General features: G+C 32.8%; 1 protein-coding gene across 1 annotated transcript in view; it reads right to left on the bottom strand.

Moving 5' to 3' along the window:
* Positions 1 to 4,444: 4,444 nt before the first annotated feature.
* Positions 4,445 to 16,498, bottom strand: part of LOC118181695 (dual specificity tyrosine-phosphorylation-regulated kinase 2-like) — a 68,993-nt gene continuing 56,939 nt past the window's right edge. Inside the window, exon 2 of the mRNA XM_085822295.1 lies at positions 4,445 to 4,589. The gene's annotated coding sequence lies outside the window, so the exon portion shown is untranslated. The remainder of the gene's footprint in view (positions 4,590 to 16,498) is intronic.

Raw genomic sequence — 16,498 nt, 5'->3', positions numbered from 1 at the left:
ATTTTAATTTACTATTTACCCCAAATCAATGATCTATGCGTTGACTGCATAGATTATCGACACAAAGGTCATAGATGAAATCTAATTTCATTTTAATAATCTACAGTGAATCCTCTCTGAGACAAACGAATGGTGGTTTTTAATGTAAGTTCAATAATTAAAAATTATTAAATAGCTTACCTTGAATTTTCATCGACTTATAGTTACCTAGAAATACTTGAATTTGACACAGTAAAGAGGCTCAAAGAATTGAATAAGAATTTGACCTTATCAGCTGTTAGTCTTGTTTACATGAGTTCATTCTTTCTTAATACACGACTAGTATTCGATGCTAAGAAAGAAATCTAAAAGAAATTATTTAATCTGTTGCCACAAACACACGCCAAAATTAAAAAGTACATTACGAATTAAACATATGGCGCGAGGTCAGCGCCATCTATAGAAAAAGATAAAATAAGGCATAAACATTTTAGAAAGGTGATGATCCTTACCGATATTTTTATATGCTTTCAGAAACACATTCAGGGATGATCGCCTTAAAAAGATGATCGCGTTGAAAAATCGCGACTAAATTTCCTGGAGTGTAATCTAAAGATCCTGTTGAAAAGGTTCACTGTATCTCACATCACTGATATGTAGGTTGACGGCCAGTGATCATTATTTATTCATTATCGATTCATAGATCGCTGAAAATCAACTCCTTAATTGGCACCGGCTTACCTCAATAATAATAATAATCCAAATTTGCTGCTGTACTGCGCACTGGTGAATTTCAAACCATAGAGTAGAGACGATCTGGCAGAGATGGCATATTTTTGGAGGCGGCATCTTTTGCTTGAAACACTATCTTATAGCTATTATCCGGATCGTCCAGGCAGATAAAGAATAATTGAATTCTAAATTATGATACGGAATTTAATTAAGAAGGAAAGCAGTTTTTTACTCTACATAAAGTATTTAAAGAAATTACCATGTGATTTCAACAGCTACATATTTTTGTTACACTTTTTATTCCGTCGAAACTTTTGAATGCAAATTACGAACAGAAACTAAATTATGGTTACGATGACATTCCTCTTTAGGAAAGAGGCATTTCAGTTTTATTTCCGTCATTGTTAAGAAAATCGAAACAGGCACATGGAAGGGCCATCTTTTTAAATTTTTGCAGTTCATTCCAAATATAGTCTCCAAAACAAAATTCAAAATATTGTGATACTAGTGCGAACTTTCCTCTATTGTTGTAAGTGTTGCTAGTTGGGAGAAGCAGTTCTAAACAAAAATCATAAGTATTTAAGAACTACAAATGTATATTTTGCATTCTGTCTTTCTGTTCTGTGTAAATAGCAGCAACAGGAGCAATGTAGAAGACTACAACAATGAAATCGAAGGTTTCGAAAATAATAATAATAATAATAATAATAATAATAACATAATTTTAAGTTGTTGGAATTAAATATTTTCTTCGAAAATAGGAGTAGAGTTTTAATTTATTTTCCTACATGTCGTTTTGATATTTCAGTAGTTATTTGTTTGTGCACCAAGAGGAGCGGCAAATTCAAGGACCGCCTAGGGCAGCAAAAGTTCTAGCTACTCCTCTGGGGAACCTGCGGCTTTGACGGTTACTTTCTGTTTAATTTTATTTTAACAGTTTATCTAACTGGCATATATCAAAATACAATCAAGCCTATCTAAAAAATTACCACTCACAATCGTTGACGACTCTGGCGTTACATAGAAATGAACACCAAATATATTTTTAAGGCCTATAATCACTTTCAGAGGTAATGAGATCTGGTCACTATGAGATATTTTTCTATATATTTAATTTATAGTATGTCCAACTGATAATTCTATATGTGAGTACACTGTAAAAAAAAATCTGTAAAGTTACTAAGAAAAGTCGTGGAAACTGGGATGCCATGGATTATTTGAGTAATCAAAACAGGAATTTTCTTAGTAACTTTACAGAGATTATACCTGTAATGGTTACAGATGTTTGACATGTAATGTTACAGGAAGTTATTCTGTAGGCATAACAAAGTTTTTGTATGTTGATTACCCAAGCATATGCCTGTAAAGGTTACAGATCTTTGATCTGTAATATTACAGGAAATTATCGTGTAGGTATAACATGTTTTTCATATGTGATTTACCAATGTAAACATCTGTAAAGAATACAGGAATTAATAGTGTAAGTAGATCGTAATTTTTGAATGTGAATTACTAAAGGGAATATTTGTAGATTACTAGTGTTCTGCTTGTAAGGTTATTGCAAGTGATTATGTAAGAACATGTATTTTCATGTGAAATTTTAAAGGATATATATGTAAAAGTTGCAGATAATTTACTTAAAAGTTCTTCCAAATAATTATGCATATAGAACATATTTGTCTTATACAAAATACAAAAATGATGTATTCCTAAATATTAAATATTTTGATTGTAATATTACTATAAATAATTACACATGTAGAACATATGTTTTATGTGAAATGTCTACAGCTACTGCTTGTAACAAAATATGCTGCATTTATTTATTTGTGGGGAAAGGGAAGTTATGTAACTTTAAATATTAAGTTTTTTTTTTTTAAGGAAAAATACCTTAGATTTTCTAAAAGATATACAACATTTTCTTTCAAAATATTCCCAATGTTAAAAAGAAGCTCAAATTTTATGTTTTTCTTACATCTGCATTACTTTCCTTTATTGAATTTTAAGACATCTCAAAGTTACATATGCATCACGAAATAGCTGGAAAAAAAACTTGTGTATTAGACTTAATGGTTTTTTGGCAATAAATTAGTAATGTTCTAGAATTCCCCCGCTGAACACTGGTAGTTCGGTCCGAGGTTCAAATCCCGCGAATGGGCTGGTTGTATGGGTATTTTCATGGTTTTCTCCATGTGTAACATGTATATAAGTCAGTTTCCCTTCGAAAGTCCTCCACAAAGGCAGATAGTCATAGTGTGCTTTGCCATACTTAAGTAAACTAAACCAAATCATTCTCCTTATACCCAACAGTGTAATCTAAAGAGACTGCAATTGGATATGATTACAGTAAAAAAATATTTTAATGAAATTGTTTCAATAAATAATTCTAAATATTTTTTCAAATTCTAAAAAAAAATTACTTATGTAACTCAACAATGAACTTAAATTCAGTTATCACAAGTTATCCAAAATTATTTTCATGCTTAATTGCATTATTCATTTTAATTACAACATATAATTCTTTTAGGCATAAATGCTTTTTAATCTCTTTGCTTTAATGCTTTTTAATCTGCTACTGACCATTAATTGAAATAATAGATTAATTAATCGGACAGTTGTACAGGTATTTTCCCAGATTTAAAACTTTATTAATAAATTACATTCTTCTCATTGAATACAAAATTGAAGAATTAGTTAGTCCTAAATTTAATTTTTCAAGTATTCCTTCTACTAAAACATTTATTGCCTACAGGCAGCCAGACAGTAAGCTGAACACTAGCATTTGGCTCTAGATTTAAATCCTAGAGAATGGGCTGCCTGTGTAAATGTTTGTGTAACATGAAGTTTTCCTTAAAATATTCCTTTCCTTGGACAGATGGCCCTCTCTTGCTTTGTCATATTTCAAATAATCAATTCAAGCATTTAATGTAGGTATGACTTCACAACTTCGTCCCAAATTCTAACTGAAAAATTGAACAGAATCCCCTGATACTGTGTCTATAATACATGATGAATATAGAATGATCTTAAAAATTTAAGGAAGAAAATATAATGTATTTGGAAATGCCTTGATCCTATAATTATATTTTTCTCTGCTATGCCTAGAAAATTAAGAAAAGAATGTAAAAACTGAAGATAAAGAATTCAGCATTAATAATTGATATGATAGTAGTAATAAACTAAAAATTTTTTAATGAAAAATTGATAATGCATAATGGCTCCTTAAAATTTTAATTTTCTATCCTACTATTAATGGAACTAATTTATCACTATAATCAAAATGACTCAGATTTTCTTTCTTTAACTGATGTCAAAAATACGATGATTATTTCAAAATTCCTGTGGATGATTTAATTGTTCTCAAAATTTTCTATTCATTTATTAAATGGTTCAGATTAATGTTTTTGTTATCATTATTTCAAACGACTTTTTAAATCTTGGGGAAAAATGTTTAAATCTTCATTCAACAAAATTATATTTTTAGATAGATTTTTATGGAATAAAAAATTCTGTAAGATAATATTCATTCACACAAGATATTAACTTAGTATTTGCTCATTACTTTACAAGTATTCGATGAAGCCTTTTAGTGTAACATACAGGTTACATAAGGAACCATTTCATTTTAACGTAATATTCCATAATCATATATTTTATTTCAAAAAATATCATATTTTGAAAATATTGGATATTGCAATGGATTTCGACTCTTTATTCCAATACACAGAATATAGAAACAAAAATAGGTTTATTTTTATTTGAAAACTATCCAAAAGGAAAATAAAATAAAAAATAGGTAAAATTTATATTATTGTTATTTTTAATTAACTAGTTGTGAAGGTGCAGTCCTCTTCTTCTTAGGATTCAAAGCATGGCTCCTAAATAAAGAAAAAAAATCACATTCGTTAGAAGTACATAACATATTCTAAATTTGTTATGTGACATTTTAATTTAGAATCTCTTCATAATAATTGCATGCACTTGCACATATTCCAAATGATTTAAATCTTTTTAAAATTAAATAATTAAATTGCAAACAAGATTCCTTTTGGTCCTTTCATGAAATCATAAATTGCATGTATCATCCATTTTTGAAGCAAAAACAGTACAAATTTAAATAATTCATTTTGCAGAAAATAATTTGAGGTTTATTAGATATTTACTATATTTATTTGTAATATAAAATAAATCTGTAAAGTAGTTTTAATAATGATCAGATTTTTTTTAAGATTAATTTCTCTAGAAATTGAAATGTATTAAGGTAGCACTTCTCAATCTGTGGATCATACAGCTTGCCCTCATGGTCCTCCGAAGTTTCCAAAGGAGACAAAAAAATTTAGTTGAAAAATCTCCGAGTTTAAAAAGTTACATATGACAATCATCTATCACCTTTTCTCGTAAGATAGACATTTTATGAAATTTATTATTGGTTACCCTACTTACAGACTTCCCACTCAGTCTTAGCAGTAAAAGATGGATTTAAAGCACTATAACTGTGGTACTTACCACCATATATCCAAATATACTATCATATATCTACTAAGACTGTGGTCTTACCATACATATATCCAAATATAGAAGAGCCATGCAAGATAAAATTCTCAGAAAGTGTTAGATCAAAAACTACTTTTCCACATAATATGAACTTATACGTAACAGCATTTAATACTTAGCTCACTGGCAAAATATACAAAATTTTGAAATGCAAGTATATATATATATAAGGCCAATAATATAGTTATCAACAATTAATGCATGAACTTCAATACTTACACAATTAACAAACACATGAACAATGATGTTACATGCATTCATCCTCTGAATTAACTAGTCAGTTTGGGTATTTTCTATCTTAGATGTCGCAAAAATTGATCGTGGATTTAATATTTTAAATGTTCCTCTCATAGACATTTTAATGCTTGTATTTTTTACATAGAGTGTCATCTTTAGTTTTACAGATATTCATTTGTTCACTTATTACGATTAAGTTTTACAGACAGAACAGATGATACCTGATTACATTAAGTGGTATTTAAGACAAACTTACTTACTAGTACTTAACACAGTTGCTAGAAAAATATTACATAGTGAAAGACAGGGTACAAAGTCAGAATCTGAAAACTTATTGACTTACACTAAGCTATTTAATGCTTGAAATATTTATGATTAGATAATATCTTTTACATCATCAGTATCTAACAGTGATATGATATACTTTAAGTATACAGTAAAACCACTCTATAACTTTTCCATAATTTTGTACAATTTTGATATTTAATGGAGGTGGTTACTTCACAAAGCATGATTCTCAGTGATAATTAATATCAATGTTTGTATCACCAGAATACTTGACATAATCACTTAAAGAGGTATAGTTGCTAAGGAAGGTTTTTCTATACTTCAAACAATGGTTTACATATTTTAAAAAGTATATTTTTCTGACACTGTTATTTAAAAAGTGTATAACTCCTTCTACTCTTAAGCATAAAAATTTCAAATTTTTATGCTTAAGAGTCATTCATTTAGTTGTAACTTACAGGAAGATATCTTAAATGCCTAAAATGTTTTAATTTATGAAAAACAGCAGTTAGAGTATATTGAAGGGTGCTCCCTGTATTATCAAGGGAGCGCAAGTTTGTGCAATTCTCTGATGTTTTCTTAAGTGAAAATAGGTCGATGTGTACATGGATAAAGTCAAGGGAGTGCGCGATGCCAAGTTTGTACAATTCACAGATTTTTTTTTAAGTGAAAATAGGTCGATGTGTACATGGATACCGAGTATGTGCAATCTGTTTTCGCGTAGCGGCGGTTTTTGGCACACAAATCGTCGCTACACAAGCCAAAATAACATGGTCAAAGAATTGCACAAACTCGGTATCCATGTACTGCCAAAAATCGCCAAATTTTGCCAAGGAGCACCCATAAATATGCTTTTACCAAAACAAGCTTTAAGGCATACTGTCAATTACATTTTAAATTCCAGTAATTTTTCAACACTAGTTCAAATACTCTAAGCGTATGTTTGCATAAGTTACATAACTTTTGCATCAGCAAAATTTATACCTTAGCAAATATGAACTATGAAAAAAAATATTTGAGCTTACCTTGACCCTTGGATTTACTAAATCTATGACACTTTTAACGCCAAAGAAATTCGATGACCGAAAATACGCGATGATTTATTTAATCTGGTTTTAAAATGGGTCATTTTAAGTTTGGTTATATCAACAACATATTACTCAGTATTGTTGGATAGTGAATTTGTAATTCTTTTTCATTCTTGAAATATATACACATGACAGAATTGGAATAAAAATTTTAGGTTTTTCAGATGAACTCATAGATTGAACTAATTTGTTGAATTTTATCAAGTAGTTCTTAAAAATACAACCAACGATTAATTAAAACCAACTGCAATTCATATGGATACTCTTTGTCAAAAAGGAGCAGTAGAACTTATTTTAAATATTCAGCAATAAATAGTTTTCTGAATATATTTTTTAGCGTAACGGCAGTTTCAAACATAATAAAGAGAACAACATTCATTCTAATGAGGATAATTTTGAAAATAATTCACATTAAAATATATCTGAAAGAGATTTTTAAATGAAAAGATGACACAAAATAATTATTTTCAAAAAATACATGTTATCTCAGATATAGAAGAAATTTGGCATTGAGCTGACTATTGAAATTAATATATGCAACTGACGTATCATTACTAATATTTCCATGATTTGATATTGAATGCTATAACTATTAAATATTAGCAAATGCATTTTATAATGAACTTTGCACCAAAATTTATATGTAAATTTACATTGTAAGTACTAGAATGAATGTTGTACCATTTTATTAATATTTTACTTTTCAACAAGCATAAAGGAAAAAATAGATTTTTTTTTCTTTAATGTTCCTAGTATGTTACATCATAGTTAAAAGTATGTCAAAGTCACGGCATTTCGATTGCCTTTTGTAAATGTTGGTTATAATGTAACTTAATAGATGCTTTATAAGTTGGTAAAGACTGTCCTGGATAAAAACTATCTTTAACACAAAAAATAATATACATTGAATACTTTTACAAATATGTAATTGCTATCCAACTATATAATCTTTTAAGGCGAACTTATCGCATGTATTAATGAAATGATATTCCATTTTTAATGTATGTTAAGTTATTTTGTCGAATTTTTTAAATATATTACATTTATTTTTTCTTTTTCGTTGAGATTAATAATAACATACATAGTGTAATAATGCTCTGAAAAATATTCTAAAGCAGTTCACGCTGGGATTAATGATAACATGTATGGAATAATAATGTTACATCTGTTAACAAAATGAAAAATATGAATATTCTAACGCGATATGTTTTAAAAGATACATAAATATTTAACATGAGAAATTATTAGACTATAGATAGAACATTAATATTGAGCTTAGTCTTCAGTAGGGAGGCTTCTGTTTAAGAAGGTATTGATGCGAGCCACTTTCCCTTAGAAAGCCCTCCACGAAGGTATCCCTAGCCTTAGGCCGAAAGTCTTCGTGAACTTTGCCATATTTAGTTACCCTATTAGATATTTTTCCCGCCTTCATAGCATGCCATCGTAGTGTATAAGTCAGCACGCTCGACGCGTATTCGAGAGGTCGGTAGTTCAAGTCCCGGCCGAGGGTATTGCTCATTTTTCATCTTTTCTGCTTCGAAATAACCTAATGCCTCTACAGTGGCGATCACGTATTTCTATTGCAGCGCCATTAATTTGCACACTGCAGATTTACTCAAAAATTTTTCATTTGACAGCATATTAAAATTTTATACGGATTGGCTTATTTGTGAACAAGTCGTGGTTTTTTCTCAATTTTTGGAAACCAAGGCATATCAAGAATGAAATGCTTTTTTTTATTTAAATAAATCAAAGTAAAGCATAAAACACTTAAGAACTGAATTTGTTGCTTTTAAATAGTTTAGTTTGTTAACCAGATACATTCCAATGACCTCAGAGATCACGTGACTTATGGTTTAGTTTTGTTTTATCTGATTAGGGCAAAGCCTCGAGGGATACCTGCGTAAGAAGCGGGATGCCTTCGTGGAGGACTTTCTGAGGGAAACTGACTCGTATACACGTTCTACATGGTGAAAACCACGAAAGCGTCCACACAGCCAGCTCGTTCCTCGGACCTCGGGTTCGAACCTCGGATCAAATTAGGCCTCACGGGTTTTACGTACAGCTAATTAAACGAACGAGGTTATTTTTCCTGTCCTTCTCTTGTGAAAACAGACAGATTACATATGAAAGAATATTATCTTACGTTTTCCCCAATGGCATCGGCATCGAAAGAAAAGCGAAGCAACGCAAAATCGTGTTTCAAGACTAATTACTCCTTTGGGCTAAAAATTATATGAAGTATACTAGTTTGAGAGTGAATCTCTACAAAATTCAAAATACAGAACATAAAATTAAATGCAATGAAACTTCTAAAAGACGACGACTTGTGGTTTTAAATGATTTCGGCCTTCTGTGGAAGTAGTTATCTTAGGGAAGTGATTTTCAATAGTGATGTTTACTTTTAAAAATACTATTAATTTTTAGAGATAGTCGCCTTAAGTATGTCAGTACAAGGGGGCTCGCTGTATTTAAAAGGATGTGTTCAAAATTGCCCAGCTAAACAAAAATTTGCTACGATATAATTCCATCCAAAAATTGACTCCTGGTGCAAAAGTTTGAATAACGAAAACTTATTTATTTAAGACGTAGCTGTTATTTTTTTAAACTGGATTGCTTGCACACGAGGCTTGCAAAAAAAGTACGTATTTCCTACCCATTCTACTTTTCCAGGACATGAAATTCGCGTTACATTTTCCTCAAAATATCGAAACGTTTCTTCAAAACAACTTATAATTCTTCTTCAGTATGAATGTACTATACAGAGAAAGAATTTTATAATTCCAGATTCAAGAGAATGAAAGATATTAGTCACATGATTGCTCGTATTCTGCAAAAGCTCATCATCTAGATTGTTTGTTGCTTCATCTGTTTCAGATTATAGTTTAAGGAGGGCAATATTTTAATTCGTTTTTGTATAACTCCAAACAATAGTGACGAATTTTGCTTTCCTCAAGAAGCCAGCTTCGTAATTTTGATCAAAATAGTTCTCATTTAGGCCTGTTTCGGTTATCAGAGTTTTTCCATCTGCTTATATTTACGCGCATGTTTAATAACTTCGATTTCCTACGGCTCTTATACTGTGCGAAATCAAAAATCTGTAATTTGAATCGCGAAATCTGATAACTGAAAATAATGTGATTTTCCCAGAGAAATTATCCACAAAGTTTCATCATTAGGGGAACTGGATTTCGTTGAAGCGTTTCACATTCACAAAAATTTACCTTCTTTAGTGATACTAATCTAGTTCTTTTCAATGCTTTCAAAATTCTAACAGTTCTAGTTCGTTTTGTCTTTGCTTCGTCTGCTGCATTTTTTTTTTTTTTTTTTTCAAAAATTGGAGAAGCGATAACCATGCAGATTCCGCTAAAAATATGGTTGTTGTTCCTCATAATTTTGCAAAGCAGTTTTGTTTCTGAAGAAGAAGGACTATACCTGCCCACTCGAAATCTATACAGTTTATTTGATACCTATGTAAATCTACAGACTTTTTTTTTTCCTAAATTTTGTATATTTGTTCAAATTTATCACAGTTGTTTAGGCATTAATCCACATGCCTTACATATTGTGTCCACGCTCAAGCTTTGAGTAACAAAAGCAGATACTAAGCTTCCGTAGTTACTTTGAATATGCAAGTGCTAAAGCTTGTCATATCTAGGGAAGGATGTCATGTTACTCATACCCTTCGGTTAGAAAACACTGTTCCTCTCACCTACAAGCACCTGTAACATTATGATTATACACTGGTTTCCAAAATGGGAGCCGTTAACGAAACCGAAATTAACTTGTATTACTTTATATATTTCAGTTATTAGTATTGTAGTTTTAGTATTAGTTTTGTGTTTGTGCAATAAATATTCAAAATACAAAAAGTTGGAGTTATTTCTCTATGAGGCGGAGGATGAAGAAAGGGGTGATATAAACACGCGACTGTAGAATCAACAAAAATTGAAATGCAAAGCTTTGATTAACATTAGAGTGAAGAATGAAGAAGCAAATATGTTTGTACATGAAAGAAACCCAGAATTACGGCCAAAGATGAAAGCAGTATTTAATTTTCGCAAATTATATTGTAAAGACCTTATTTTATTCTAACCAATTATTTTTAGCTTGCAAAACTTTCATTTCTCTTTTGATTTCAATTTCCTGCCACAATGTGAATTTTAATGACGTAGTATGCAAATCTAAGTGAGTTCGGAATTTAGTATTTAAGCAGCGGTTTTAAGAGTAGTAGTAGGAGAGTTAGTTTCGAATTGATGCCGCATGTTTGAAGTAGCTTTGTACGTGAATAGTTGGTGCTTAGCCATTCTCTTTAGATCATATTGACGTTCTAGGTTCGGCTTTGCTGTATGCAGCCGATTTAGCGGTTTCGATAATTAAGGAGCCAGTCATGTAGCCCATTTTACTTTATTGTGATTTTACATTTTTATTTTCTGTTCGGTTTACTTAGCCACAAATGATGGTAAATTGTGAGCACCGAGTCAGTGCAATCTTTGTTATGTTTAGTTCAAATAGAAAGGTTATTTAAATCTTCTGCAGTATCTGTTCTTCAAAGACATAGCGAAAATTCGCTACTCGGTCTTTCCAGTAGAGTCTACCCTTGAATGATCCCGGAAAGAACAAGAAGACTCTACAGTGTGATGACGTCACATTTGAGTCATTAATAAATTGATGTTTAATGTTAAAACAAAAAAAAATTCATTAATAAAATATGTGGAAACACCGAAACTTCACATAAACTTAACAACGATTGCCCATGTTTTAAATGAAGTGACCGTTGCAGATGCTAGCAATGACCTTTACTCCGTTAGGACAGTTAGTAAGTATCTAAGACAGGCTGGAGGAGATAATCGTGCACAGACAGCAAGCTCGATGGGGATCTCAAAGACTTCCAGTGGGATTAAGGTACATGCAATAAGGTGGCATTTCATAAGAGAAATGCTCCTACTCTCCAGCTATTCGTTAACGATGCTGGCTTGGTAGATCTCTTATCCTTCATAAGATGAAATCAAAACTGACTCTGCTACAGCACTGAGTCTCACAATATGGTATGGTGTAGAATTTCATTACGATTCCGCACAGCCATCACAGAACCGTCTTTAAAAATATGCAGCTGGGCTTGATATCCCCTTGAAATGCCAGTTCACATAATGATGCTACCACCTCTGAATGCAGGATGTTCAATGATATTCTGGGTCTGATTCCATGGGCCTCGTTCTCTCCAGCCACTTATACGCTTATTATTTGATTTCTTGGAAAATCTGCATTTTCCGAGAAACGACGTATCGTGAATCTTAGTTCATTTGGGAGATTGACGACACCACTTTAATCTTGTCTTTCTGGATTAGGCAGTTAGTGGGACGCAAACATTGGTGCTCAGACATATATTTCCTTCGCGGAAAACCTTCGACGCATAGAGTTGGCAGATATTATCTTACCAAGTGACGTTGCAAGTATGGATGTAAGCGTTGTGGAGGTCACTCATCGATTTCGCTTGGCTATTACAGCAATAACGTTAGGTAACCCTAGGTTAACCAGGGCAGATCTCCGCACAGTTGTTTGTTGACTTGTTTGAATTGTTTCTACACTCAAGATATTACGAAATGGTCATAGCTAAAAAAAAAAAAAAAAAAAAAAAAAAAAAAAAAAGAGCAACGTCTCAGATTTACTGTCCTTCTTCAGTGCGTACGATAGCGGACTAACGATCACTATCTGCCATTTGTCTTTTGCATATTGCCATCTGCATGCGCAGCGATCTTCAGGCACCCAAATTCAACTACACTTTTGCATTGGGCGCTTAACTTTTGGAAGCCAGTGTATTTTACTCGTCCCGTTATTACTTAAAAAGAAACACTAACAGACCCTCCGCATTAACAGATCGGACTTCCGTTAGTGTGCTGGGATAAAAGTCAAAATTTCTTTTTCAAATGTGAGTAATGTCGCATAACAATAATTACTTTCTGTCGTATTCATAGATTTAAAAAACGTATTTAATATATGCATTTAAATAAATGACACATTTAAATACAACTTATACATATAAGTATAGTAGAGTTCCCCCCCCCCAAGTTGTAATGTTAGGGGAACATCATTTGTATTATCGCCATCTTATTAAAATATAGAAAAATTCTTTGCTTTTAAACTGATCGCTTTTATGTGCCTTGTATTATTTGTTAGAAATCGTAAGTCTTTTCTTATATGTATGCAAATTTTACTTTGTTTTTCCTGCTACTCAGTTATGGAAATAAAGCAGAGTGAGATTCATCATTCGTTGTCATTAAAATGTTTTCTTATTTCTCTTACCTTTCCTTTTTATAAAACCCTATTAGATTGAAACTTTCTGCCATATATGTATTTGAAACATTGCTCGAGCAACATTTGTGACTATGTAGTATTGTAAGTGATGGGTTTCCCCTTTCTTGCCGCGTGCGTTCGTGGGGTAATTGGAAGCATGTTCAAATTGCAATCGGAGGTCTGCAGTTCAAATTTGCGCATGAAAACTGCTGATTCCCCCCCCTCCTTCGATGAATACCTAATCTCTCTACACTATCAATGACAAGAGTAAAAATGTTTCGTTCTTCTTCGAATATTTTACAAAAAATTCTCAATCAAACGTTCTCTGTATTTTTGCTTCAAATTCATTATCACAGTTTGATTAAGCGGTTGCAACAGTCTGTGACACTGAATGATAAGTAGCCAATATCAATTTATCTAAACACTTTCATTTGATAACCGCTGAAATAAAATTCGAAATTTGGATAGTTAAGTTGAAAAGGATTAGAAAGTGAAAGTTCAGAATAACGCAATAAGCAAGGTTTCTCCTTCAACACAGATAAGTTATTGAGATATTTTTGGACTTTCAGAAAGGGACTCAGCAAGTAGAGAGGCGTGTTATAAAATAATATTAATAATTTTAAAAAAACTCAAGAGACCTTAAAAGAATTTAACTGCATATGCGCACAATGCATCTACATTACAGAATTTTGCATTTTAATTCTCCTGTCTATACATTATTGTCAAGGGAAGTAATATACACTTACTTCCAAAAGTTAAGCACGAAGATGTAAAATGCAAAAAAAAATCAACAAATACTGCTTTGATTAACAAAAATATTCGGCAGGAAAGTAGCATATATATTTATGCATAAAACAAAATCAATAATTATATACAGAAATAAAAACAATATTATATTTTTGTAAGTTATCAGATAACGACATATTGGAGACTTAAACAGAATTAAAAATAAGCAGCATAAAATGAAAAAAAAGGACACTAATAGGGTATGTGATCCCCCTCATCTGTATACAAAGTTTACACCTTGTGACCATGCTTTCAATTAGGTAGTCAACCACCGCAGAATTAAGCAATCGCCATTCTTCTTGTAGAGCAGTTTCCAGCTCAATAAGAGTGGCTGGAGGTGGGAAACGTGAAGATAAAGCGCGGAGTGCATCCCAAAAATTTTCAATGGGATTAAGGTCGGGCGAACATCCTGGCCACGCCATACGCGCAATCCCTTCACTCTCCAGGTAGTCATCGACGATGTTAGCTCTATGGAGACGTGCGTTATCGTCCATTAAAACAAAAGTAGGGCCAACTGCCGCAGCGTACAATCTCACAATGGGTTCTAGGACTTCATCTCGATACCGGACAGCCGTCAAAGAACCCCGTTTAAAGATATGCATGTCGGTGCGGTATCCTAATGAAATCCCTGCCCACACCATAATGCTTCCGCCTCGGAATGTGGGATATTCGGTGATGTTTTGGAACTGATTGCGTGTTCGTTGTTCACGCCATATCCTTATACGCTTCCCATCTGGTTCCAGAGCAAATCTTGACTCATCAGTAAACATGACATTGCTCCAGTCAAACACATTCCAATTGACATGTTTCCGGCACCATTGTAAACGTGCCCCTCTTGATTGGACGGATAGAGGAACACAAACTCGAGGTACCCGGGCGTACAGTCCACTCATATGTAACTTTCGGCGTACAGTAGCTACAGATATCGGGCCTTACCAATGGACGCTGTAACCATAGATGTCACACATGTGGAAGTCACTCTGCGATTCTGCTTGGCTACAATAGCAATATATCGATCTTCCGCGGGGGTTGTAACCCTTGGGCGATCGGCTACGGGCCTTCAGACACCTGTCTGTGTGCTTTGGAATTTTTTCCATAAACGTGAAATTACAGAATCATGAACGCCGAAGAAAAGAGCAACATCTGTGATCGACAGTCCTGCTTCAATGCACCCCACAGCACGCCAGCGCTCAGAATCTTCCACTCGTCTTCTGGAAGTCATAGAAACACGTATGTCTTGAAAACAAATTGTATGAAAGTTTTAAACACCTTCTATCAGCACTTACAGTCAACTTCTGTAACCCTTCATAAAGCTGCCTTTTTTGCACATTTCTTGACATGAAAGCGCGATTGGCTGTTACCTAACATATTTGCATACTTTCATCTACCTCTGCAGCGAATTGCATCCTCTTCAGTTCTGATTGGCTTCCGGAAATTAGCATTTTCCTCTCCGTGCTTAACTTTTGGAAGTGAGTGTATAAAGGTTCCATAGCGACGTAAACATTCCTGTTCTCTAAATTTTTTTGACGCATTTTATGTCTGTACTTGAACAACAAAATCATTATGACAGTGCTTTAAAAATCCTAATGTTGCTATTACGCTTTGCTAAAATTACAATGCTGTGTTTTGATTTTCGATGTACAATTCTTATCATTCAATAGAAGGAATTCTCTTTTACCTGGTGCTTGCTCTGTTCGCATAAATGGTTAGCATGCCCATCCAAAAAATGGAAGATCGTCACAGGTGAGGGTACACAATAAGATTTTTAACTTGCTATCTTAACGTGAATTCTCGGGTCAGATTTTGCAAGAATTACAATTCTGTATCCCAAGATGAAATCTCCAAATAAAATATACACTCTTTCGCAAGGATGTTTCTTTACTCAGTGTATATAACTGAGTGTTGTCTACTATTCACGGAACAGAATGGACTAGCGAGAGAAGAATTAACCATTAAGCAAAAAAAGGACTCATTGCTTAAAGTGTTTGGAAAAGGGGCACCACAAAATGCTCGTCAGCTAAACCAAGATCAAAAGAGAAGAAATGGGGGAGGGGAAATTGGCGTAAACATATATGGAGGCACCAGAACTCTACTAATTGTACAAGGCCTTTAAATGCTTTAATCGGCCCTGGAAATAGATCTTCGAAAATCTGAAGAAAACTAATGATACTCGCCAGGAAGAGAGATATCCTGGGAAAATAATCTTAGCTCATTTTGCGAGTAAGTCCTGCTGCGTTTCGTTAGATTAGTAAAATGACTAACAAAAGTCGTCATTTGGGTTGGCAATGGATCCGCTTTCCATTAAAGTGAATTTCAACTGAACAAGCATGCAAAACAGTTCACTGTAAGATAAACATTCAGATTATTTTGGTCTCCTGTGAAGGTTGTCATATTAGAGGATAGCCATTTTTGCAATGCAGTTGTTTATTTATAATCTAAGAACTACTATTCGCTTTCAGAAAAGGAAGAATAGTTTTGAGTAGGTCGCCTCTGAAAATAAACAATTCTTTTAAGAGGATGGGGACCTCGACAGCTTTAAT

This window comes from Stegodyphus dumicola, chromosome 8 (genome assembly GCF_044657685.1).
Source record: "Stegodyphus dumicola isolate Sdum_Otavi_A_Nest chromosome 8, ASM4465768v1".
NCBI lineage: Eukaryota > Metazoa > Arthropoda > Arachnida > Araneae > Eresidae > Stegodyphus > Stegodyphus dumicola.
Note: the sequence above shows the minus strand (reverse complement) of the source record. Positions and strands in the feature narration are given on the sequence as shown.